At 46.3% G+C, this 27,614-nt stretch overlaps 2 long non-coding RNA genes across 2 annotated transcripts; one reads left to right on the forward strand and one right to left on the reverse strand.

Annotated features, from left to right (window-relative positions):
* Positions 1 to 228: 228 nt before the first annotated feature.
* LOC117507181 lies at positions 229 to 11,145 on the forward strand. The gene is made up of 4 exons (XR_004559639.1): positions 229 to 991; positions 6,167 to 6,171; positions 7,042 to 7,045; positions 11,135 to 11,145. It is a non-coding gene; the product is annotated as an uncharacterized LOC117507181 (long non-coding RNA).
* LOC117507180 lies at positions 874 to 27,614 on the reverse strand. Its single transcript, XR_004559638.1, has 4 exons — positions 27,604 to 27,614; positions 25,130 to 25,136; positions 2,255 to 2,261; positions 874 to 993 (listed from the first exon to the last, which is right to left on the reverse strand). It is a non-coding gene; the product is annotated as an uncharacterized LOC117507180 (long non-coding RNA).

Consider the following 27,614-nt stretch of genomic DNA (forward strand, 5'->3'; position numbering starts at 1 on the left):
ACCATGCCAGGCAACACAGGATGTACTTATGGTCATGTGCCCAGTCAGGTGGAAGTAAAAAGCAAAAAGGCCAAAGGTGAAACGTGAGTGCGAGTTCTGGATGCAGCCGCTGTGTTACTGACCAGAAAACTGTCCGTTAATTTCAGTTTTAATTGCAGCTCTAGAGTCATGAATGATGGACGTAAAAATGGTCATTTGCAAGATATAGTCAATTATGTATCTTGACTGGTGAAATGTATTCACCTTACCAAACATGGAATTCTGTACAGATTTTGGACATATACTATGCCCCTCTGTGTAATGATCTCTGACTTGGGAAAATCCTAGATCCACCACTGGTATCTACCTCTTCTTGTTTTAGCCTGTCTGTCACTGCTGCAACCTGTCTGCCTCCACTCCCAGTCCAGTTCCACACAGGAGTCAGAGTCCTGTATGGGATTCCTGCTCCCGTTTCTGAGGTAGCTGTGGACTAGTGTGTGCCAGCTCAGGACCTGTGCCTGTTCCCATCTCCTCTGGATCAACTACTCAGGTTCTGTGCTGGTATCTGTGCTGACCGTCTGTGCACCTGCTCCAGACACCTCTGTGCCACCCGCCACCTCCTCATCAGCATCCTACACCCTCTATTCTGCTCGAACGTCCTGGTTGACATCCTGGTCTTTTGCCATGTCTGAGCTCCAGACTGTACGAAGGGCTCTTTCTGTTCTGCTTGTTTTGGGATGTCAAGGGCCATGATCTTCGTGAGGGTACATTTAGATTTCCAGCTGGCTCCACTTTCCCACTGATTTCAGCATGCCACTCCTATTCCCAGCAACCACAGTTATGCAATCATCAACACCGCTACAAGATGATGAACGCTGCCTTTTGCTGAGTGGGTGCATATTTATGGACTCTGCTGTTCTGTTTCTGCTTTGTCATGGACGTTTTCTCTCCTTTCTATCAGCTCATGTTCCTTCTGCGGGCATACTGAAATTGGTTCATACTCTGCTCATCTGTCTTGAATTGAGGAGTCCTCCTCCCCACCCCGTCTCATAATTGTTCTTTCATGGATAGTTTTTATTTTTGGCTTTGAAACCAGTGGTTCTCCTTTGTATTCTTTTGTTCATTTAATCTTACTCAGTCATGCCTCCTCACATGCATCATGCTTTTGGGTTGTACTCCTTGGACTCCTTGACAAAGTTGAGAGAGGGACTTTAAATTTAACTCGTGTGTTGCCCATGGATGTAAATCCATGGGCTCTAGATTGGGTAGTGTTTATAAAATAGGTAGATGACATTTTTCAAATTGTGGAAAGTTTCTGTATGAGTTGGAATGGCGTGTGAGTCCAGAATGTTTTTAGAACCTTAGACCTCAACAGTTTTTAGAAGAACTCAACCCTTTCTTCCCCTGTTAATTATGTACATTTTTGTTTGTCTGTGATCGAAGTTATACACATGCATGCAGAGCTTTTAATCTTTTCCGCATTCTGCCGCAAGCAGGTGCTTCTAATTTTAGACATGCACAAACAGAGATGGTGGCAGAAGACATCAAATGCAATATACTTTTCACTAAGTTTCACATATATCACTGGGTGTGGCAAGCCAAAGACAACCGCTTTAGATGAGAGCCCTCTGCAGGGCTGTGAACCCGCTCACCTGCTTAACGATGGAGACCGAAAAGGGCTGTGATTTGTCACTTTTCCACTTTCACTTCTTCATCCCAAGTCATATTTTAATAGTTTTTGCAGGGCGCACGCTGATTCCATTTTGATCATGGATCAAATACATTTGGCAAAAAAGTTCACAAATATAACCAACTTTACAACATGAAGTCAGAAAAAGACGCTCAAATGACCCACAGTTCATGGAGAAAAATTGTACATACTGTTGGTTTGGAGGTTGATGATTGTATAAAGAATCAGAGCTCTTTGAGGGACAAATGAATCCAGAAAAAGCTACTTTTCAAGATGAGAACTTTAAAAGGGTCACACGCACGTTGATGTCATTGCATTGCCACGGAGTTACAGAGTTGCAGAAGCATAAATCAGTCTTTAGGATTTTAATGTACCACTCCACAGCGGATTTAGAAAAAGAGTGACTCGCTCAAATGTAATCCTTTTTAATGCACATAATGCCCGGCACTTATCTAAGGCAGGCGTTTATTTTTTTCAGATGACGTTTTGACACAGTGTTGCAGACCGAAAGGTCCGCCTAAAAATTGGTCCACCCTGCCTTCACGGAGCATCCGTCATTTCGGACCACTGCAGCACGTTTCAAACTGAGTCTCTACACCCAAAGCATCAAATGGAATGATGGGATTATTGACCATCAGATGACAATGTAAAACCCCTTAAATCATTGTAAAGTCAGTTTTAAGCAGAAACGAAGCCGTTTAATTAGAAAATGAGGCAATAATCAGTGCATCATTACTGACGCTGTTAGATGTCAGCCTAGTCGGGTTGGTTTTGGGGTTTGGCATGATTTCTCTCTGGGTCCACCTGATCGGGTTTGTCCCCCTTTGGTCTGTGGATGTGTGTGTGTGTTGAACCAGTGTTGAGTCCGGTGTGTGAGTGTGGGTGTGTGTGGATGGATGAATGGATGTGTCCCGTTGCACCTGCCTTCCTGTCCTTATGTGTGCGTGTGCGTGCTCTGGACGTGTGGATGGATGGATTGGTGTGAGTCGTGTAAGTGGGGAATGTGTGTTTCCTCTGGCTCTCCTCCCACACTATACCCATATGTCCTTTCGGTCCTTCCGTCTCTTCCAGGTTTTTTTTCCACATCCTGCATATGTGGGTTTCCCTACGTGTTATCTGTTTCTTTCTGTTGGTGTGTATGTGTGATGTGTCCAGCAGGTGTGCATGGTTCGGTGTTTCCTTCTCATCCTGATGTGTGGGTGTGAAGCGCTGTGTTTCCCTCGTGTTGTCACCTGCTTGTGTCAGGGTTGAGTGGGTGTGTCCTCTACCATCCCAGATCTCTTTGTCCTCACCACCTGTCCTCTGTCCCTACTCAGTCCTTTGATTCTCTGCCACGTGCTTCGCCAAGCGCCCGCTTCGGGGTTGCGTGTGGTGGTGGTTTATGCCTTCTCTTCCTAAGGCTCCGTTCTTCACAGGATGTCAGTTCCTTTGATGTTTGGATTTGTTACTACCATTCTGGGCTTATTGCTTTTCAGTTTTGTACTGTGTTCTCTGTTTTTTTCAGGTTGCACCCATGTCTTTGGTTTCCCTGGTAACATAAGGTTTTGAATAATCAGGTCCCATCTTATCTTAGGGACCTCATAGTACCATATCACCCCAATAGAGCGCTTCGCTCTCAGACTGCAGGCTTACTTGTAGTTCCTAGGGTTTGTAAGAGTAGAATGGGAGGCAGAGCCTTCAGCTTTCAGGCTCCTCTCCTGTGGAACCAGCTCCCAATTCGGATCAGGGAGACAGACACCCTCTCTACTTTTAAGATTAGGCTTAAAACCTTCCTTTTTGCTAAAGCTTATAGTTAGGGCTGGATCAGGTGACCCTGAACCATCCCTTAGTTATGCTGCTATAGACTTAGACTGCTGGGGGGTTCCCATGATGCACTGAGTGTTTCTTTCTCTTTTTGCTCTGGTATGCACCACTCTGCATTTAATCATTAGTGATTGATCTCTGCTCCCCTCCACAGCATGTCTTTTTCCTGGTTCTCTCCCTCAGCCCCAACCAGTCCCAGCAGAAGACTGCCCCTCCCTGAGCCTGGTTCTGCTGGAGGTTTCTTCCTGTTAAAAGGGAGTTTTTCCTTCCCACTGTCGCCAAGTGCTTGCTCACAGGGGGTCGTTTTGACCGTTGGGGTTTTTCCATAATTATTGTATGGCTTTCCCTTACAATATAAAGCGCCTTGGGGCAACTGTTTGTTGTGATTTGGCGCTATATAAATAAAATTGATTTGATTTGATTTGATTATGTCACTGTCATGTTTTACGTTCAGTTCACTATGTAGATAATGATTTGTCGCCCTCTTGTGTTCAGGGTGTGTTACTACATTCATGAGTGAGAGCGCCTGTATTTCATCAGTGTATTTCATTAGTGTCTATTCATGTCACGCCCGTTTGTTTTCCCTTGCCGGTCATTAATGTTTATCTCCCAGTGTTTGCACGTTTCCTGCTCCAACTTTGTATCCATCTGTTCCTGTGATCATCCTGTTGTAAGTTCCTGGTCACTGTCAGTTTTTGTGACAGTTGTTTTTTGTTACTATCGTTTGATAGTTTTTTTTCACTCAGCCTTCCTGTGTCTGGCTACTCTGCATTTTTGGGGTCCTACTGTCCTAGTGGACTAAACCATAACAGACGCTGAAATGACATAGGCACAGCAGCACATCTTGCTGCTGTGGCGCTCTGATCACTTCTGTCTTTTATGATGAAATATTGCTGAATTTATGTGGAAATGATTGTTGTACAAAAGCTTCAGATATCTGTCGCTGAGACAGATGATGACTGGAGTGCAGTTTTAAGCAGAAACGAGGTGATAATCCGTGAATTGCTGCTGACGCTCAGAAATGATGCTGCTGAGCACCAAAATGACGCATGTGAAGTGAAGGCAGGGTGGACCGATTTTTAGGGGGGACTATTCAGTCTGCGACACCGGTCATTAAATGAGGCAGGCCCTTCTTTTAATCAAAGAAATACGTAAGCCCAATTGGTGCTGGGGATTCCCCATAGATCATTCAACACCTCCTGACTGTTTGTCTCTACATCTGGATTTGGTCCCCAGGTGCTGGACTGTGGTTGTCCACTGCTCCAAGTGTTTTGATGTGTTTAACTGTAATTAGGATGAGTTAAATGCAGAGGGCAAATTTCAGTGGATGTACAATGACAATAAAGCCTCTGTTCTTGTTGTGTGGGCCGCCAGAAGAGGAGGTACTGCTGGCCCACCACCAGAGGGCGCCCTGCCTGAAGTGCAGGCTTCAGGCACGAGAGGGCGATGCCGCCACGGACACAACCGGGGGTGACAACTGTCACTCATTGTCTCTTGACAGCTGTCACCCATCTACACTACATCATCTCACTCCATAAAGACCGGACGTCATCTCCACCTCATTGCCGAGATATCATCTACCTGTGAAGGTAATTCTCTGCTGTATCTAAAACTGTGTCATAGTCTGAACTCTTTTGCAGCCATTTTCCTGTGGTGTGCCTTATCTGCTGGATTGGCGTTTGGTGTGAACAGCGACGGCTTCGCTTCACACCCAAACCAGATAAGTGGTTTAACAGGAGCTGCACGAGTGTGTGATTAGAGGTGGAGGTGACTTTCCACCTTCTGACTGTTTTTGTTACTGGGTGTGCACACACCCACATCTCACTGTTTGTGCTCCTCGCCAGCAGTACCAGATCCGACAGTCGGGGACGGTGATCACCTGGGAATTCGGGACTTGGCGGCTCCAGTATTCACCGGGTTCTGTGGCGGTGGAAATCGTGTGGTCCCGGCTCTTCTCAGGACAGATGTCTTCTATCCTCGAGCCTGCCCACACTTCACCTTGGTGTATTGACTGCTATCAGATTCTGTGATTGTCTGTATAATCGTTGTGCACATTCACAACATTAAATTGTTACCTTTTGGCTCATCTGTTGACTGTTCATTTGCGCCCCCTGTTGTGGGTCCGTGTCACTACACTTTCCCCAACAGTTCTATTCTATATATATATATGTGTGTATATATATATATATATATATATATATATATATATATATATATATATATGCCCAACCACAACCGACCAATGATCGCGCTTGTAAGTTCACTTCCGGTTTCAACGCGAGGAGAAACCGGAAGTGAACTTACAAGCGTGCGGAGGGGCTGTGATCTAAAGCGGTTCTGTTTGGCTCATCACACCCAGGGAACTGTGTCAAACTAACACCATCTTACATGCAACAAGCAGCATTTTGTACAGAAAAACTGTTTCGTCGTAGTTAACAGTTGTTTTTGTTTTGTTGTTTTTTGCAGTAATTAAAGACGGTGCCGTTAAATGTGTCAAACATATGCCGCTTTTCACGCCACAATAGAGGCTTAAAAAAGTGGTGTAAAGAACAGTTTTAATGCAAAAAATGTGTCAAATACACGATCACGGTTGGGTGAATAAGGTAAGACATTATATTTATCTGCCCAACGGTTGGGCATGTAATGTTCAGTGTATGACTTATCTGCCCAAACTGAGCAACTGGGGGAGAAGAGGTTTAGTCAGGGAGGTGACCAAGAACCCAATGGTCACTCTGTCAGAGCTCCAGCATTCCTCTCTGGAGAGAGGAGAATCTTCCAGAAGGACACCATCTCTGCAGAAATCCACCAATTAGGCCTGTATGGTTAAGTGGCCAGACGGAATTAAGTCACTCCTTAGTAAAAGGCACATGTCAGCCTGTCTGGACTTTGCCAAAAAGCACTGGAAGGACTCTCAGAACATGAGAAACAAAAGTCTTTGGTCTGATGAGACAAAGATTGAACTTTTTGGCATGAATGCCAGGCGTCATGTTTGGAGGAAACCAGGCACCGTCTCTACAGTGAAGCATCGTGGTGGCAGCATCATGCTGTGGGGATGTTTTTCAGCAGCAGGACTCGGGAGACTAGTCAGGATTGAAGGAAAGATGAATGCAGCAATGAACAGAGACATCCTGGATGAAAACCTGCTCCAGAGTGCTCTTGACTTCAGACTGGGGCGACGGTTCATCTTTCAGCAGGACAGTGACTCTAAACACACAGCCAAGATAACAAAGGAGTGGATTCAGGACAACTCTGTGAATGTCCTTGAGTGGCCTAGCCAGAGCCCAGACCTGAATCCGATTGAACATCTCTGGAGAGATCTGAAAATGGCTGTACACACCATTCGACCTGATGGAGCTTGTGAGGTGCTGCAAAGAGGAATGGGCAAAACTGCACAAAGATAGGTGCACCAAGCTTGAGGCATCATATTCAAGAAGGCACGAGGTTGTAATTGCTACCAAAGGTGCATCAATAAAGTATTGAGCAAAGGATGTGCATACTTACAGTGGGGCCAAAAAGTATTTAATCAGCCCCTGGTTGTGCAAGTTCTCCTACTTAGAAAGATGAGAGAGGTCTGTAATTTTCAACATAGATACACTTCAATTGTGAGAGACAAAATGAGAAAAAATCTAGAAAATCACATTGTAGGCTTTTTAAAGAATTTATTTGTAAATTATGGTGGAAAATAAGTATTTGGTCACCCACAAACAAGCAAGATTTCTGGCTCTCACAGACCTGTAACTTCTTCTTTAAGAAGCTCTTCTGTCCTCCACCTGTTACCTGTATTAATGGCACCTGTTGGAACTCGTTATCTGCATAAAAGACACCTGTCCACAGCCTCAAACAATCAGAATCCAAACTCAACCATGGCCAAGACCAAAGAGCTGTTGAAGGACACCAGGAAGAAAATTGTAGATGTGCACCAGGCTGGGAAGAGTGAATTTACAATAGTCAAGCAGGTTGGTGTGAATAAATCAACTGTGGGAGCAATTGTAAGAAAATGGAAGACATACAAGACCATTGATAATCTCAGTCGATCTGGGGCTCCACACAAGATGTCATCCCGTGGGGTCAAAATGATCATGAAAACGGTGAGCAAAAATCCCAGAACTACACGGAGGGACCTGATGAATGACCTGCAGAGAGCTGGGACTAAAGTAACAAAGACTACACACTATGCAGAGTGGGACTCAAATCCTGCAGTGCCAGGCGTGTCCCCCTGCTTACGCCACTACATGCCCAGGCCTGTCTGAAGTTTGCCAGAGAGCATATGGATGATCCAGAAGGGGATTGGGAGAATATCATGTGGTCAGATGAAACCAAAATAGAACATTTTGGTAAAAACTCGCTGTGTTTGGAGGAAGAAGAATGCTGAGTTGCATTCCAAGAACAACATACCTACTGTGAAGCATGGGGGTGGAAACATCATGCTTTGGGGCTGTTTTTCTGCAAAGGGGACAGGACGACTGATCTGTGTTAAGGGAAGAATGAACGTGGCCATGTATCATGAGATTTTAAGCCAAAACCTCCTTCCATCAGTGAGAGCATTGAAGATGCAATGTGGCTGGGTCTTCCAGCATGACAGTGATCCCAAACACACCACTCGGGCAACAAAGGAGTGGATCCGTAAAAAGCATTTCAAGGTCCTGGAGTGGCCAAGCCAGTCTCCAGACCTCAACCCCATAGAAAATTTGTTGAGGGAGTTGAAAGCCAAAATACCAGCTACAGTGTGTTCAAACCTGGTGAAGACTTATAGCAAATGTTTGGCCTCTGCCTTTGCCAACAAAGATTATGTTAGAAAGTGTTGAGTTGAACTTTTGTTATTGACCAAATACTTATTTTCCATCATAATTTACAAATAAATTCTTTAAAAATCCTACAATGTGATTTCCTTGTTTTTTTTTCTCATTTTGTCTCTCACAGTTGAAGTGTACCTATGTTGAAAATTACAGACCTCTCTCATCTTTCTAAGTAGGAGAACTTGCACAATCAGGGGCTGACTAAATACTTTTTGGCCCCACTGTATGTACATGTGGTTTCTTATTTTTTATTTTTAAGAAATTTGCAACCCCTCCCCCCAAAAAAAACTTTTTTCCTGTTGTCATATGGGGTGTTGTGAGTAGAATTTTGAGGAAAAGCATTAATTTACTCCATTTTGGAATAAGGCTGTAACATAACATGGAAAAAGTGAAGTGCTGTGCAAACTTTCTCGATGCACTGCATCAAGCAGCTCTGTTCTTATAATAAAACATCCATCCATCCATCCATTTTCTTCAGCTTTATCCGGAGTCGGGTCACAGGGGCAGCAGCTCAAGCAAAGCCGCCCAGACCTCCCGATCCACACACACCTCCCCCAGCTCCTCCGGGGGAACCCCAAGGCTTTCCCAAGCCAACCGACAGATGTAATCCCTCCAGCAATGTCCTGGGTCTTCCCTGGGGCCTCCTCCCAGTGGGACGTGCCCGGAACACCTCTCCAGCGAGGCGTCCAGGAGGCATCCGGAAAAGATGCCCGAGCCACCTCAACTGACTCCTTTCGACGTGGAGGAGCAGCGGCTCGACTCCGAACTCCTCCCGAGTGACGAGTCACAGTTTTTTTTATTATCCCTCGGGAGGCGGGATAATAAAACATGAAATAGGTATAATGAATACACAAAGAATCACATATTATGGCATCACTGCATCACATATATAATATAAAGTGTTGAGTGTCCCCTGTATTTAATAATGAAGAAATGTTCAAAGTTGAATTTCATATATGTACGTAACAGCATGAGGTATGTACATTTTCATGATTGGCATTTGATAAAGATAAATCTTTATGAACATACCTGTTTCTCTTTTCTTCCTGACACAAAAGTGTCCATTTTATACCTTCTTGCTTTTCTGTCTAAATAAAAGAAGGTAACTAGAATGTCAATGTCATTTTGTTGTAACAGTATCTTTAACTGTCCTACAACAAATCAAAATCATTAAAATGTTGTTGCAGTGCTGCACTTGCTATGGCTCTTTGCCCTCAAGTGGGAGCCAGCCCCAAGTTTGGGAACCCGTCCTTTGTACTATGCTGTTTGTATTGCTGTCATTGTATAAAGTGTTTGTGCGTTAGAGAAAGCCTGTAGCCTGGAGATACCTGATCGAACAACAAAGGCAAGAAGAGGATAAAGACAGTCGATAGTGGTGCTGTTTCCAATCTTGTTCTCTCCAGGGAATCCCAGTTCAGAGTCTTCCCACCCTCCGCTGTCAGTCCTTCTCCTATAAATAACATTAACACAAAGCTGTGTTCGTTTAGATAGACTGATGAGTCTTGGTACAATAATGAAAAAGCTTGTAGAAATAAACTGAAGAGGTGGGGGTAGGGTGTAGTGATGGCTGCAGTCACCCCCCTCCCCACCTTCCTTGGTGGGGTCATAACTATTTGGGGAAACAGAATTTGTTGTAAAAGTGCAAAAAAAAAAAAAAGTATTTTCAAGTAAATTTCAAGTGCCTATTGCATATGTGTTGTTAATTCACAAATAAATTGGACCACAATGAGTAGGACTAATAATGTTGGGATTTGCCACAAGTTTTCAATTTTTCAATTATCAATATATCACAGAACCAATAACTACATCTCACATAATGTGAGTGATGTGAACTTGCTTGTTTGACCTCAGTGCAATGAATAAACAATATTTCATGAGTGCTCTAGAAACTGGAGGTACTATAGGACTGAACAAGTCTAAGAATAGTAGTAATGGTTTGTAACTGCTCCCCCTCTAGCTGCCACCTTATCGTGGTGGGGGAGTTTGCGTACCCGGATGATCCTAGGAGCTATGTTGTCGGGGGCTTTGTGCTCCCTGTAGGGTCTCCCAAGGCAAACAGGTCCTAGGTGACGGGTCAGACTAAGGGTAGTTCAGAACCTCCATGACCAGTAAAAGATCAAGGACCGTGACGTCGCCCGGTATGGCGGAGCCGGGGTCCCACCCTGGAGCCAGGTCTGGGGTTGGGGCTCGTGCGCGAGCGCCTGGTGGTTGGGCCTTAGCCCATGGGGCCCGGCTGGGCTCAGCCCGAAAGAGTGACGTGGGCCCGCCCTCCTGTGGGGGCCATGGGGATCGGGTGCAGAGAGGATTGGGTGGCGGTCGAGGGCGGGTGGCCCGGCGGCCCGGTCCATGCTCACAGCCCCTGGCTGTTGGGACGTGGAATGTCACCTCGCTAGGGGTGAAGGACCCTGAGCTTGTGCGGGAGGTTGAGAGATACCGACTAGAGATAGTCGGGCTCACCTCCTCGCACAGCTTGGGCTCTGGTACCCAACTCCTGGAGAGGGGCTGGACGCTTCATTTTTCTGGCGTCGCCCATGGGGAGAGGCGGAGAGCTGGGGTCGCATTGCTTATTGCTCCCCAGCTCAGTCGCCAAGTGTTGGAGTTCACTCCGGTGAACGAGAGGGTCGCGTCCCTACGCCTTCGGGTCGGGGACAGGTCTGTCACCGTTGTTTTGGCCTACGGGCCGAGCAGCAGTGCAGAGTACCCGACCTTCCTGGAGTCCCTGGGAGGGGTACTAGATAGCGCTCCGACTGGGGACTCCATTGTTCTCCTGGGGGATTTCAACGCCCACGTGGGCGGCGACAGTGAGACCTGGAGGGGGGTGATCGGGAAGCACGGCCTCCCCGATCTGAACCCGAGTGGTGTTCAGTTGTTGGACTTCTGTGCTAGTCACAGTTTGTCCATCACGAACACCATGTTCGAGCACAAGTGTGTCCATAAGTGCACGTGGCACCAGGACACCCTGAGCCAGAGGTCGATGATCAACTTTGTAGTCGTATCATCTGACCTTCGGCCACGTGTCTCGGACACTCGAGTGAAGAGAGGGGCAGAGCTGTCGACTGATCACCACCTGGTGGTGAGTTGGATCCGCTGGGAGGGTAGGAAGCCAGTCAGACCTGGCAGGCCCAAATGTATCGTGAGGGTCTGCTGGGAACGACTGACGGAACCCTCTGTCAGCAAGGTCTTCAACTCCCACCTCCGGGAGAGCTTCTCCCAGATCCCGGGGGAGGTTGGAGACATGGAGTCCGAGTGGACCATGTTCTCCACCTCCATTGTCGATGCGGCTGCTCGTAGCTGTGGTCGCAAGGTCTCTGGTGCCTGTCGCGGCGGCAATCCCCGAACCCGGTGGTGGACACCGGAAGTAAGGGATGCCATCAAGCTGAAGAAGGAGTCCTACTTATCTTTGTTCGTAGGTGGGACCCCAGAGGCAGCTGACAGGTACCGGCAGGCCAAGAGTGCCGCAGCCCGTGCAGTCGCAGAGGCAAAAACTCGGGTCTGGGAGGAGTTCGGGGAGGCTATGGAGGAGGACTATTGGTCAGCCTCGAAGAGATTCTGGCAAACCGTCCGATGCCTCAGGAGGCGGAAGCAGCTCTCCTCCAGCACTGTTTACGGTGCGGGTGGGGAGCTGTTGACCCAGGCCGAAGTCACTGAGGTGATTAGAAAGCTCCTCGGTGGCAAGGCTCCTGGGGTAGATGAAATCCGTCCTGAGTACCTTAAGTCTCTGGATGTTGGGGGGCTGTCTTGGCTGACACGCCTCTGCAACATTGCGTGGCGATCGGGGACAGTGCCTCTGGATTGGCAGACCGGGGTGGTGGTCCCTCTGTTTAAGAAGGGGGACCGGAGGGTGTGTTCCAACTATAGGAGGATCACACTCCTCAGCCTCCCCGGTAAGGTCTATTCCAGAGTACTGGAGAGGAGAATTCGACCGATGGTCGAACCTCGGATTCAGGAGGAGCAGTGTGGTTTTCGTCCTGGTCGCGGCACACTGGACCAGCTCTACATGCTCCATCGGGTGCTCGAGGGTTCATGGGAGTTTGCCCAACCAGTCCACATGTGTTTTGTGAATCTGGAGAAGGCATTCGACCGTGTCCCTCGGCGCACCCTGTGGGGAGTGCTCCGGGAGTACGGGGTCCGGGGTCCTTTGCTAAGGGCTATCCGGTCCCTGTACGGCCGCAGCAGGAGCTTGCTTCGCATTGCCGGTAGTAAGTCAAACCTGTTTCCAGTGCACGTTGGCCTCCACCAGGGCTGCCCTTTGTCACCGGTTCTGTTCATTATTTTTATGGACAGAATTTCTAGGCGCAGCCATGGTGTAGAGGGGGTCTGGTTTGGGAACCACAGAATCTCGTCTCTGCTGTTTGCGGATGATGTGGTTCTGTTGGCTTCGTCAAATCAGGACCTTCAGCGTGCACTGGGGCGGTTTGCAGCCGAGTGTGAAGCATCCGGGATGAAAGTCAGCACCTCCAAATCCGAGGCCATGGTTCTCGACCGGCAAAAGGTGCTTTTCCCTCTTCAGGTCGGTGGAGTGTCCTTGCCTCGGACCGTTGTGGTGAAGAGAGAGCTGAGTAGGGGGGCAAAGCTCTCGATTTACCGATCGATCTACGTTCCGATCCTCACCTATGGTCATGAGATTTGGCTCATGACCGAAAGAACGAGATCGCGAGTACAAGTGGCCGAGATGAGTTTCCTCCGCAGGGTGGCTGGGCGCTCCCTTAGAGATAGGGTGAGGAGCTCGGTCACTCGGGAGGAACTCGGAGTCGAGCCGCTGCTCCTCCATGTTGAAAGGAGTCAGTTGAGGTGGCTCGGGCATCTTTTCCAGATGCCCCCTGGACGCCTCGCTGGAGAGGTGTTCCGGGCACGTCCCACTGGGAGGAGGCCCCGGGGAAGACCCAGGACACGCTGGAGGGACTACATCTCTCGGCTGGCTTGGGAACGCCTTGGGGTTCCCCCGGAGGAGCTGGAGGAGGTGTGTGTGGATCGGGAGGTCTGGGCGGCTTTGCTTGAGCTGCTGCCCCAGCGATACGACTCCGGATAAAGCGGAAGAAAATGGATGGATGGATGGATGGATGGGTTTGTAACTGACACCAAAAGAAGGATTTTGAATGGCAGTATCAATGTTGTGGTGGGTTGGGACAGGGGTAGTGACTGGAGGGGTGTGGTGGAAGGTCTTGGGCTTTTGTTTTGTGACTGCCTTACAATTTGCTAAAAATGCTGTTAAGGAATAACCTCATCACAGATTGGTGGGTTACAACTTGGTGGTGGTTTTGGACTATTTCCTGTCCTGTGTGACTTTATTTTCAGCCACTTGAACGTGAGCTTTGTGTTGAGCTTGTTTGTGTTAGTATAGAAGTTAGTGAAAAAAATCGTGCATTTTTGAGAAAAAGTGCCAAATTTGGCATGAATGTTCCTTTGTGGGTATGTTTTCATTTTAGATCGGGTACCCAGCTGAACAATGCCCGGAACCAGCTTTTTTAAGATGGTTTCCAAAATGGCTGCCAGAATACTTGTAAAGTCCTCTAACTTCACTTCTAGGCCACATACAGACATGATCTTGGTGTCTAAACCTATGTTTATGGGTATAAGGATGGAGCTGTCACAACACCATCAATGTGTGGAACTTTTGTGGCTTTGCACTCTGTTGTAGCTGGAACCTCTGTGTATGTTTTGGGCAATGGGGACAATGCTCGTTTTCGTGCTAGTGCCTCATTTGGGACAGATGGAAATGTTCTCTTCTCTCCTGGGTGTTCTGGTGTGGGGAATTGCATTAATGTGATAGCTGTGTCATGAAAGGACCCCTGTGCTGTTCTAGAGCTAGGGTTGTGGTCGATGTTATCGACTGCTCCAACTGTAAAGACATTTTTCACCATTGCTGGAGGGCACACTACCTTTTCTGCTTCATATATGCCACAAACTTTGTTTGCCATCTCAGTTGATATGGTCATAACCCTGTCATAGGAGATGCACAGACCAAGACTATAGAGTTTGTCTACAAGTTCTTTCTTTCTGGTTCTAGCATGGACAAGGAGGCCTAGGTAGATGGGAAGTGGCGTTTCTCTCTCTTTGGGATGCCTTTGAGTGCTTGTTTCCTTTGGAGTGTTAGTTTTTTTGTTAAACATCACCATCTGAGACAGGCCCAGAGCAATCTTCTCTTTTGCAGGATTGATTTGTTTATCTTTGATGTTTGGGCCTTCCATAATCATCATCAAAACATTAAGAGCAGGTGGAACTGAATTTGCTTCACACTTCTCATTGAATGATCCATTAAACTCATATTGTTGCTGAAACATTTGTTTTTGAACACACTGAGCAGCCTTCACCAAATGAACTCCTTCATCATCATTTTCACTATCAAGTGCTTTCTTAAGTATGTCACCAATATCTTTGCTGAACATCAGAACAACATCTCTTCCTTGTTGTTCTGCTCTGAGGTCTGGGATCTGTTTCAGAAGTTTGTTTTTCAGGCGGGTGGAGTGCACATGTACTTCATCAACACCTTGGAGTGATGCAAGTCTGCTACTGTAAAGCTTTGAAAGCTTTGATAATTTGAAGTTTGGAACAGCTTCCTTACTTTGACGAGCTTCTTCAATGTATGCAACAAGTTGTCCCAGAACAAGACTTTCATAGGTCTCCTCTTTATTTGTTTTAAACAGCTGTCTTCATTGAGAGATGGTGCGATGTCTAAGGACATTCAGACAATCCAAATGATAGACTGCATCTATCACAACCATATCTCCTGCTGCTAGCTTAGAAAGTAACTTGGAGTCTCTTAATTCTGTTGCATACCCATGCACTGTAGCATCAATTTCTTTGCTTGAAGCTGTGATAAACTTTTCCTTATCATCCGATTCCTCACAAATTAAACACACATTTCCTTTGGCGGTTGGCAGAGAGCGTCTTGTTTTAGCAGGGCTTGGTGCTTCTGAACACAAGGTTTCTGTTTGCTTCCTCTTCTGTGCTCTTAGATTACAACATTTCTGCCAACAAGACTTGTGCCACATGACTTGGTTCTTAATAAGAGTATTTTCAATGCCAGTACCATCATCAAGCCTATGAATGTCTAGAATACCTTCTGGTGTATCGCCCATTTCAAGAAAGGCGTTGAGGTTCCGAGCCAGACTTTCATAGCCACTTTTTCCTTCTTTCTGTGTTTTATTTGCTGGGTTTGCAAGCTTCTCTACCTTCCGCTGCTTATCTCGTTTCTCTCTGTTCTGACAAAGTGCACAAAGTGTCCAGTCAGTTTCATTTGTGGATGAGGATGTCGCCATTTTGGAAAGATTCTATCTACTAGGAAACTCACCACCAAGAGTCTTTGTCGACTTACCTGAAATAGAAAAGAAGCAGACAATAAAAGCTGTTAATATTAATCTAAAGGCATCTAATAGTTCTTTCCACTTCTATAATATCTAACAACAAATATGCTTTTGGGTACAAAACAATCATTATGCTTCTACATTATGTAATGCAGTGGCAATAGTGGCAATCATTTATTGCTTGTGACAGGTATCTCTGTTTTAAATTATAAGCACATTGTGAAGTAAATCATTCCCAGCAAACCAGAAATGTTTTTTAACATTTACATTTGGTTAAAAAAAAAACAACGTTGAAAAACTGTTGAAAGTGAAGCTCTGGTGAACAGCTTTTAAATGGTTTTCCTTTTCAGTCCTTCTCCACAACGTCTTGGGGACCTTTTTAGAGTGTTTTCTGTGAACTTTGCCCCCAAAATAATGTTGTGATTTGGTTCTCTAAAGGTTTAAAACAAACTTTGGAAAAAAAAAACCTACAAAAGCCATTCACTTTCAGTGTTTTTTAAAACGTTTTCCCAACTTAAGGGAAACGTTCCCAAAACGTCACTAAAATGTTTTTTTTTGCTGGGTTGCTCTATTTGGGAACAATGGAAGCTCTTGGTTACCATTCATAAACACATAGCTTGTGAATGCTACCTATTACCACAGGTTTAGGAGATTTCATGTGAAAATTTTCTAGTTTCTATCTTTATTATTTTTCTAAAAGTTAAGTGAAAAAGGTACCTCACAGAGTAACTCGCAGAAATCAATACATATATTACTTTGTCAATCTGTTTTCATAATATATTTCAATCACCACCACTGGGTTCCTAATACCCATTAACATGGGTTTAGAGACCCAGATCATGTCCCTATGTGGCCTAGAAACAAAAACGGAAAGTAAAATTATATTTTGGGAGCCATTTTGAAAAATCCAAGATGGCTGACAATCAGAATATATTTTAATCATCACCATTGGATTCCTTATACTCATAAACATGGGTTTAGGCACCAAGATCATGTCTCTATGTGGCCTAGAAATGAAGTTAGAGGACTTTACAAGTATTCTGGCGGCCATTTTGGAAACCATCTTAAAAAAGCGGGTTCCGGGCATGGTTCAGCTGGGTACCCGATCTAAAATAAAAATATACCCCCAAGGGGACTCCCATGCCAAATCTGGCACTTTTTCTCAGAAGTGCACGATCGGACCCAAAATTGCCGGTTAACATCTATACTATGTTCTGTACTTGTGTTAATAAGTCTGATCCAGGAGACACAAGGGTCTGTCCTTCATGGCTGTCCTCTCTTCTTCCATTTCCTCAGATGTCACTTAGGCACACAGTTCTCATGCGTGTTAAAAACCCCGTCAGATGAATGGACTGGATGGACCAGAGCTCCATTGCATGAAACGTAGGATTCAGACATCTAGGATAAATGACTGTGCTGGGTTCATTGTATCCAAAACAGGAGCATTCAGGCTCAATCGGTTGCACAGAGATCTAGCCAGGATGAGCAGACATGGATACTACAAGCCAGGTGACACCAGTCCTGGATAACTGCGCACAAGCGGATTCCTCAAACAGGCCCCACTATCGATCACAGATTCACTGATGCACCTTGGCAACCAGAGCGGGTGACAAGGACCAAATAAACAAGAAAGGTAACACTGCCACAGTTATAAAACAACAACAGAAAGCTGCTGCCACTGCTAGGGACAGGTGCAGACTGCAGCGTATCATCCACACAGCAGAGAAGGTGATCGACTTAATCTGCCATCACTACAGGTCCTGTACACCTCCAGGGCCCTGAGGTGAGCAAGGAAGATAGTAGCCGATCCCTCTCACCAAGGACACAAACTTTTTGTTACCCTTCCCTCTGGCCTAGCTCTAAATGTGGGACAAGAGGAAGTCAGGCGAGATCCTCTGCCCATGCTGCGGATGATGCTGTCATGCCAGAGGACTGATGATGATGATTATCTGTTAACAAGGACTTATCACTGACATGGATTCTGTGATGGCTGATGATTCACACGCACACAGAAGAATGCGTCTTGCCCGGTTTTGTCTGGGGCGTCTTGACTCACACTTCATAGTCAAATCTCTTCACTGCTACATTCAAGCAGAACTCATAGCCGGCTGCTGAAACATTTCAACTCAGATAAGCTGGGATGTTGACACAGAACAGGGGATGTTGGGATGTTGGCAGAACATGATGATACAGTATAGATGAAGCCACTCGACACAGTACCCTGGGTTTCCATGACAACAGTGCGAGGCCTTTCCACAAGTCAAGAGGGTCAGGAGGTGAAGTGAGGGGGTGATGGGCCTTTTTTGAAGATGGATTTTGTTGTACTTTTTCCTTCTCAATCAATGCTTCACAATGTAATGCTAGTACTATATAAGTAAAAACATTTTTCCAGGAGAAATTGTGTGTTCCAGAAGAAGAGCAGATACTGAGACCAGAGGATACTGGGTGTCCGCTTCAGCGACAAGCTAAGAGTATGTTGTAGGATAACAGCCAGGATGAACCTGCTTTTGTGTTTGTACGCTGTGCTGCTGGACCTCCTCACGGTCAACAGTGAGTTCATATTATGTTAATTTATTGGATATTGTTGCACTTGTAATATCATGTATATATTCACGGTTTTAGAGTATCCCAGAATCCTTTGCGCGCTGGGGAGGGAGGCTTGATGATAACTCAGCTTAATGCTAACTTTAACATTGAGAATGCCATAGCCATGCTAACGCATTAGCATCGGTCCTGTTTTTAAGTTATACATCTATCAACTGTTTCAGAAGACCATAACAGGTCGGTTTAACATAAAAAAGGTAACTACTACTCACAGACATGCTCTTTAGGGTTTTAGCGGGGAAAAATTAAGATTAAGTGAAATAAAACAAAGAACCAACGAAGCAGCAGATCAAGATCAAAGCACTGCTTCATTGGTTCAAGTTTCAAAGCAAAGCTGCACTGGAGAAATGGTTTATTATACAGACCCGCTGCAGGGTCTGTAAGCATTGTAGAGAAATGATCATTTTCTGTCATGATTTGGGGTTTTGCCAGCTTTTATTTCTTGGCTTTGTGTTTTTCAGTTACATTTTGTTTATTCTATTGCTGGGGTTTTTCTGTCTGGGTCTGTCTTTCCTGTCTGTCTCTGCTGGCTCTGGGTGGTGGGTGTTTCCCTCTGTCTGGCCACACCCTCCTTCTGGTATGTTCCATGCGCACCTGTTCTCTATCTGCACCCTATCACCTGGGTGTATTTAAGCTCTTCATTGTACTTTACTCCTTCGCCAGATTGTAGTGCCTTGTGCCTCTTTCCAGCTCCGTTTCTTCTATTTCCTTGCCTTGCTTTGTCTGCCTCATTGTGTTTTTTGACTACCTGCCTGTGTACCTCGACCTCGCCTAAGCATGATGTTTTTGTTACTGTTGCTTACTTTGGACTGCCTTTCCGTGTACCGACTCCAGCCTTAACTCCTGAACTGTGTACCTGCGTACTGCATTTGTGTCCAGCCCATCTTGCCTGTCAAACCTGGTAGTACAATCTGGCCAACTATGGACGCAGCAGACGCAGATGCCTTCCAGCTGGCGGTACGCCACCACAGTCGGCAGCTCGCTCAGCAAGAGGACCAGCTAGCGGCTCTGGACTCAGGGATCAGTGAGTTAACCAAGCGACAGGCTTCCTTCATGGCCTCAGTGAGCTCTCAGATACAGCAACTACTCACGACTATAAAGCATCAGGCTATGACCAGTATGACTCCCGCTGCCACACCACTTCCGGGACCGTCGACTGCCCCGCTGGCTTCTGTACCCGAGGTCTGTAATCAACTCTCCCGGCCTGAGCGTTTTTCCGGAGAGTCTGGGGACGTCAAGCCATTCATTACACAATGTGAACTTCACTTTGAATTAGTGGCATCAATGTTTCCGTCCGAAAGGGTGAAGATAGCATTCGTCATTACTCACCTGACCGGCCGGGCTGCAGCATGGGCCACGACTGAGTGGAGCTGCGGTTCGCCATCTTGCTCCTCCCTGGCAGCCTTCACTCACGCTCTTGAGCAGGTTTTCCAGCACACCTCGCTGGGGCGTGAGGCACCGCGTTCATTGATGAGGCTAAAAAAATGCAGCCGCCGGGTGGCAGATTACGCTATCGATTTTCGCATCCTGGCCATGAAGAGCAAGTGGAACCAGGTGGCGCTCCAAGATGTCTTCTTCCGGGGTTTGAGTGACATCATCCATGATCAGCTGATGGCGATAAACTTGCCGAATGACCTCAACGAACTGATAGCTGATCGTCGGATCAACCATCCACTTCCGGCCGCTCTGGCGGCAATGCTCCGCCCAGCGCTGCAGAGAAGCGTATGCGAGTGGGACCGACACGCCTTTCCCTGGCAGAGTGTGAGCGGCGTCGAGCTGAAGGACTTTGTTTTTATTGTGGTCAGTCAGGTCAGGTTGTAACCCTCTGTCCAGTAAAGGGTGCCCCGGTGCAGCCAAGAACGGTAGTGCAGGTGAGTCAAAGTTCCATTAATACGTCATCTCAGAATGTTTTAACTGCCTCATTTTCATCTGATCATACAACCATAGATTGTCCTGTATTCATTGATTCAGGCTATCTTCTGTTGCCAGGTCCCTCCACCTTAAATTTCATCAGGTTTCACGTCCACTGGTAGTGTGTGCAGTGGACGGCCGTGAATTAGGCCAAATTGCGCCCAATCTGTTCACATGACAATTAACGGCAATCAACTAATTAGCTTTCAAGTACTGGATAATATGACTCACTCTGTGATTCTAGGGCACCCTTGGCTACAACGCCATAGACCTAGTCTAGACTGGACTCAGGGTAAAATTGATGCATGGGGACCTTGTGAAAAGTTTTGCCTGTCTGCACCCGTGGTTCAGTCAAATGCTAGTAACCCTGATGTGGATAGCGTACCTGCATGTTACCATGATCTAGTGCTAGTCTTCAGCAAAGCTAAGGCTAAGTTACTACCTCCGCATCGGGATTATGACTGTGCCATCAACCTTCTTCGCAGGGGAACCCCTCCTCGAGGAAAATTGTTTTCGCTTTCAGCTCCAGAAAGAGCAGCTATGAACACGTACATCCAGGAATCTCTGGATGCTGGGTTGATTCGTCCCATGTCATCCCCCGCTGGAGCAGGGTTCTTTTTCATGGAAAAGATAAGTCACTTCGTCCATGTATCGACTATCGGGGTTTAAATACCATCACAGTAAAGAACAGCTATCCTCTGCCACTGATTTCGTCAGCATTTGAGCTGTTAGAGGGTGCTAAAGTGTTCACGAAATTGGATCTTCGTAATGCCTACCATTTGGTCAGAATTAGAGAGGGAGATGAGTGGAAGACTGCTTTTAACACCCCAACTGGGCACTATGAGTATCTAGTGATGCCTTTCGGGCTCACAAATGCCCCAGCAGTCTTCCAAAACTTAGTAAACGACGTGATGCGCGAGTACCTGAATAAGTTCATTTTTGTTTACTTGGATGACATCCTGATCTTCTCTCCCGACATACATACTCACACCCAGCATGTCCGTTCTGTTTTGCAGACCCTGTTGCATAATGATCTCTTTGTCAAGGCAGAGAAATGTGAATTCCACAGGGCCACGATATCCTTTCTGGGATTCGTCATCTCTGAAGGAGAGATTCAAATGGACCCGAACAAGGTGGCGGCAGTGCGTGAGTGGGCAGTGCCCAACAATCGAAAGGATGTTCAAAGATTTCTAGGATTTGCTAACTTTTATCGCAAATTTATTAGGAATTTCAGTACCATCGCTGCTCCTCTCCATAACGCCACCTCGTCTCTTCAGGCATTCAAGTGGACGCCTGAGTGCGATGAAGCTTTCAGGGTCCTAAAGCAACGCTTTACTGCTGCCCCTGTGCTGCACCTTCCTGACCCTGCACGGCAGTTCGTGGTCAAGGTAGATGCTTCTGACATTGGTGTGGGAGCTATTCTGTCACAAATGAGTCCCGATGACAAGAAATTGCATCCATGTGCCTTGCTGTCCCATAAGTTAACTACAGCAGAGCAAAACTACTCCATTGGTGACCATGAACTGCTGGCGGTTAAAGTGGCCTTGGAGGAGTGGCGTCACTGGCTCGAGGGGACACAGTTGCCTTTTTTAGTGTCTACTGATCATAAAAACCTTGCCTATCTTCACACTGCCAAGCGCTTAAATGCTCGTCAGGCCCGTTGGGCAGTCTTTTTCAGCCGCTTCAATTTTGTCATCTCATACCGGCCCGGTTCAAAAAATGGAAAGCCCGATGCATTGTCCAGACAGTACGATAAGCCCGATAGTCCTTATGACCCCAGCAATATTCTCCCAGCAACATGCTTCATCTCTACTGTTACATGGGAGGTTGAATAGCAGGTTAAGGAAGCCCTCCGTGATGTTAGCATGCCGTCTGACTGTCCACTGGGCAAGGTATTTGTACCCGATGCCCTGGGGGTTGAGTGGGCCCACAATAGTCGGTTTTCTTGTCATCTAGGAATTACAAATTAAAAATGAAAAATTTAATTAAAAATTGGTGGCCACATATGGTTGCAGATGTTACGGAATATGTCAGTCCCTGTCATATCTGTGCTATGCATAAGTCCTCGACACGCCCTCCTGTGGGCTCATTACTGCCTCTCGAACTTCCCAAACAGCCATAGACTCATATCACTATGGACTTTGTCACTGGACTTCCCCTCTCACGTGGCAAGACTGTGATTTTAACTGTGGTGGACAGGTTATCCAAATGTGTCATTTTGTGCCTTTGCCCAAATTGCCTTCTGCCAAAGAAACTGCTGAGATTATGTTAACCCATGTATTTCATCTCCATGGTTTTCTTCAGGATATTGTCTCCGACTGGGGCCCACAGTTTGTTTCCAGATTTTGGAGGGAGTTCTGCTGCTTACTCGGGGCCACCTCCGGTCTCACATCCGGCTATCATCCCCAAGCAAATGGTCAGACTGAACGATTTAATCAAGAGTTAGAAAAAGGTCTTAGAATTCTGTGTTCTCAGCATTCTTCTACCTGGTCCACCCAATTGCCTTGGATTGAACTAGCTCACAACAGTCTGCCCTCTGCTTTTTCTGGTTTTTCCCCTTTTCATGTCATGTTTGGTCACCCCCCCCCCTATTTTCTTCCTCCACCCTTCGGTCTCCAGTCCCATCTGCTCTTAGTCTGGTTGTCAGGTGCCAATGAACCTGGGAGTGGGCACGTCGTGCCGTATGTCGTTCTTCAGCCCAATATAAACTGCTGCGGACCGCAAACGGTCCACGGCTCTGGTCTACGTACCTGGTCAAGCAGTCTGGCTCTCTACGGGGTGTTTCTCGGAAACTGGCTCCCAGGTTCATTGGTCCCTTCCCTGTTTCAAAGATCATTAACCCTGTTTCCATCCGTCTTCGTTTGCCTGGTTCCATGCGTGTTCACTCCACCTTTCATGTCAGTCATGTCAAACCCTTTAAGTCCAGCCCTTTGTGCCCTCTGGCCGTTTCCCTGCCTACCGCCCGGTTTGTGGCGGGGGTGGGGGGGCAGTCTTCTCTGTGTGTCGGCTTCTGGCTTCGTGTCAGAGGGGCCGCGGTTTCCAGTATTTGGTGGACTGGGAGGGGTACGGCCCGAGGAATGGTCTTCAATTCCCTCCCGCTTTATCCTGGACTCCTCTCTCGTTCGGGATTTTCATGCCTCCCACCCTGCCATGCCTGGGCCGTCCGGGGCCGGCCTTGGGGGGGGGGGGGGGGGGGGGGGGTGCACTGTCATGATTTGGGGTTTTGCCAGCTTTTATTTCTTGGCTTTGTGTTTTTCAGTCACATTTTGTTTATTCTATTGCTGGGGTTTTTCTGTCTGGGTCTGTCTTTCCTGTCTGTCTCTGCTGGCTCTGGGTGGTGGGTGTTTCCCTCTGTCTGGCCACACCCTCCTTCTGGTATGTTCCACGCACACCTGTTCTCTGTCTGCACCCCATCACCTGGGTGTATTTAAGCTCCCCATTGTACCTTACTCCTTCTCCAGATTGTAGCGCCTAGTGCCTCTTTCCAGCTTCGTTTCTTGTATTTCCTTGCCTTGCTTCGTCTGCCTCATCGTGTTTTTTGACTACCTGCCTGTGTACCTCGACCTTGCCTAAGCCTGATGTTTTTGTTACTGTTGCTTGTTTTGGACTGCCTTTCTGTGTACCGACTCCAGCCTGTTTACTGAGTAAACGCCTTAACCCCACTGAGCTGTGTACCTGTGTACTGCATTTGTGTCCAGCCCATCTTGCCTGTCAAACCTGATATTTTCCTGACAAACACCCCCAAAAACAACGGCCACTCAATAAAACTCACATTCAAAACTCACGATTATCTGAGTTAAACACCTAAATATATATTTTGGTTGAACTCACCTCCATAACGACGCAATGTTGCAAACAATTTGCTTGTTGCTTGTCCACTCTACCACCCGCAAATGCTTGTTTACACTGACAATGAAATCTCAGCCTCCCCAGCGAGAACGTGATTACGCGCGACATTTGACACCGTAAAGGAGTCTATTAAAAGTGAAAAGTGGCCTCTGTGTACGTGTATGCGTGCGTGTGTGCATATGTGTAACTGGGGATAGCTGCCATTTTGGTATGTTTATGTATTTTGGGTCAAGGATGAACGTCGTGAAAACGGAAAGTTGATAGGACTAATATTTTTGGAGAAATTAGGGATATTAGGTAACAACAGTGAACAATGGACATTGATGTCACCGTGAATCAGACCCTGGTAATGAGACAAGCTCTGAACAAAGGCAATATCTCAACCTTGCCAGTTGTAAAACATGACATTAACTAAATGTGCCAAATAATAAATACTATTATTCACAAAACTTTCTCATTTTAATTTCCTGCACTTTCAGTTAAAATCATTATAGAAATTTGGTAAAATTAATTACTACCTTTGAAAAATGTCAGCTACCTATTTTATAAACACTACCCAATTTAGAGCCTGTAGATCCCCATGGGTAACATGCTAGTATTATTTAAACACATAGAGTTAGATGACTGTATTTAATTTTTTAAGGATTACGAGCTGAGTTGCATGGTTTTGCTTATTAAACAGCAGCCATGAGTTATTTGTCAGCATCAGCAACATATAAAGTACTTTAAAGCCATATGTGTTGTGTGGGCTGCCCGAAGAGGAGGTACTGCTGGCTCACCACCAGAGGGCGTCCTGCCTGTTGTCGGGTTTCAGGCACCAGAGGGCGTAGTTGCCGCAGGAGTCCACCAGGAGCCCGGAGCTGACAGCTGTCACTCATCATATCATCACCACCACCCATAAAAGCCTGGGAGAGACATCAGAACTCTGCCGAGTTATCAGCTTACCCTGAAGGTAAACTTACTCAGCCGTTCTGTGCCGTACGCACACATTTTTGCATCTGAGCTTTTTGCAGTCGTTAACCTTGTTGTACACTTGCAGCTTGTAGCTGAGTTTGTGGAAGTTGGAGGAGTTGGCGTCTCCACTCCTCACTTCAGACTTGATTAAGTGATACATAAGGCACTTCATGTACTTTGTGTTCCTGTGTTTGGAGGTGGAGGTTTTCCCCCAGAAAGGAACTGTATTTTCAGCTGACTTGTTTGCTGGGTGTTCACACACCCACCCCATAACTTGTCTCTTTTCCTGCCAGCAGTACCGGATCTGACAGCTGGAAGCGGTGGCCACCTGGGGACTCAGGACTTGGCGGCTCCGGTGTGTTGCAGGTCTCCGTTGGCAGTGGAACATCGTGGGTCCCGGCTCTTCTCTGGTTAGGCATCTCCTACCCTCGGGCCTGCCCATGCGTCATCTTTGGTTCTATTGATATTGACAGACTAAAAGCATTATTTGACCTGTTGTGCACATTTGCAGCAATAAATTGTATTTATTTGATTCTCTATTGGCTGTTCATTTACACCCCCTGGTGTGGATGCGTGCATTTCACTTTCCCCAACAATATGTTAGTAAAAAAAAAAAAAAAAAAAAAAAATACAACTTAAAAAAAGATTACTCGCATAAAAAGTGAATGTATCTATTACAATTTTAAATAACAAAAGCAACACATGGTAAATGTACACTCAACAAAAATATAAACGCAACACTTTTGGTTTTGCTCCCATTTTGTATGAGATGAACTCAAAGATCTAAAACTTTTCCACATACACAATATCACCATTTCCCTCAAATATTGTTCACAAACCAGTCTAAATTTGTGATAGTGAGCACTTCTCCTTTGCTGAGATAATCCATCCCACCTCACAGGTGTGCCATATCAAGATGCTGATTAGACACCATGATTAGTGCACAGGTGTGCCTTAGACTGCCCACAATAAATGCCCACTCTGAAAGGTGCAGTTTTATCACACAGCACAATGCCACAGATGTCGCAAGATTTGAGGGAGCGTGCAATTGGCATGTTGACAGCAGGAATGTCAACCAGAGCTGTTGCTCTTGTATTGAATGTTCATTTCTCTACCATAAGCCGTCTCCAAAGGCATTTCAGAGAATTTGGCAGTACATCCAACCAGCCTCACAACCGCAGACCACGTGTAACCACACCAGCCCAGGACCTCCACATCCAGCATGTTCACCTCCAAGATCGTCTGAGACCAGCCACTCGGACAGCTGCTGAAACAGTCGGTTTGCATAACCAAAGAATTTCTGCACAAACTGTCAGAAACCGTCTCAGGGAAGCTCATCTGCATGCTCGTCGTCCTCATCGGGGTCTCGACCTGACTCCAGTTCGTCGTCGTAACCGACTTGAGTGGGCAAATGCTCACATTCGCTGGTGTTTGGCACGTTGGAGAGGTGTTCTCTTCACGGATGAATCCCGGTTCACACTGTCCAGGGCAGATGGCAGACAGCGTGTGTGGCGTCGTGTGGGTGAGCGATTTTCTGATGTCAATGTTGTGGATCGAGTGGCCCATGGTGGCGGTGGGGTTATGGTATGGGCAGGCGTCTGTTATCGACGAAGAACACAGGTGCATTTTATTGATGGCATTTTCAATGCACAGAGATACCGTGACGAGATCCTGAGGCCCATTGTTGTGCCATACATCCAAGAACATCACCTCATGTTGCAGCAGGATAATGCACGGCCCCATGTTGCAAGGATCTGTACACAATTCTTGGAAGCTGAAAATGTCCCAGTTCTTGCATGGCCGGCATACTCACTGGATATGTCACCCATTGAGCATGTTTGGGATGCTCTGGACCGGCGTATACGACAGCGTGTACCAGTTCCTGCCAATATCCAGCAACTTCGCACAGCCATTGAAGAGGAGTGGACCAACATTCCACAGGCCACAATTGACAACCTGATCAACTCTATGCGAAGGAGATGTGTTGCACTGCATGAGGCAAATGGTGGTCACACCAGATACTGACTGGTATCCCCCCCAATAAAACAAAACTGCACCTTTCAGAGTGGCCTTTTATTGTGGGCAGTCTAAGGCACACCTGTGCACTAATCATGGTGTCTAATCAGCATCTTGGTATGGCACACCTGTGAGGTGGGATGGATTATCTCAGCAAAGGAGAAGTGCTCACTATCACAGATTTAGACTGGTTTGTGAACAATATTTGAGGGAAATGGTGATATTGTGTATGTGGAAAAAGTTTTAGATCTTTGAGTTCATCTCATACAAAATGGGAGCAAAACCAAAAGTGTTGTGTTTATGTTTTTGTTGAGTGTACTTAACAATCTAAAGTATTTTTTTTTTTACCTTAAATGTACTTAAGTAGTGAAAGGAAAGAGTAAAGATGATTTAGTGAGTTTAAAAAAATACAGCAACAATATTTTTTAAAATGATGACAGTTAGTGTTTAGGGTAGAGCATGTTAATTTGTGGTTAAATTTGTGGTTTGGTGCAAAAGGTTACTGGTTCAAGTCCCAGCATGGGAATTGCATCTAATGACCCCCTTCTGCTCTCCCAGCAGTAAATGCTGCAACCCACATTGTGTCAGTTGGGAGAAGTATATATGTGATCATATATATGATCACAATGTTGCTGTTTTGTCTTTTAGCTGCTCCCAGTTGTTCTGGATCACTACAGCAGATCCAGTACAGATTCACATTTTGAGTTG

This window comes from Thalassophryne amazonica, chromosome 3, assembly GCF_902500255.1.
Source record: "Thalassophryne amazonica chromosome 3, fThaAma1.1, whole genome shotgun sequence".
Lineage (NCBI taxonomy): Eukaryota > Metazoa > Chordata > Actinopteri > Batrachoidiformes > Batrachoididae > Thalassophryne > Thalassophryne amazonica.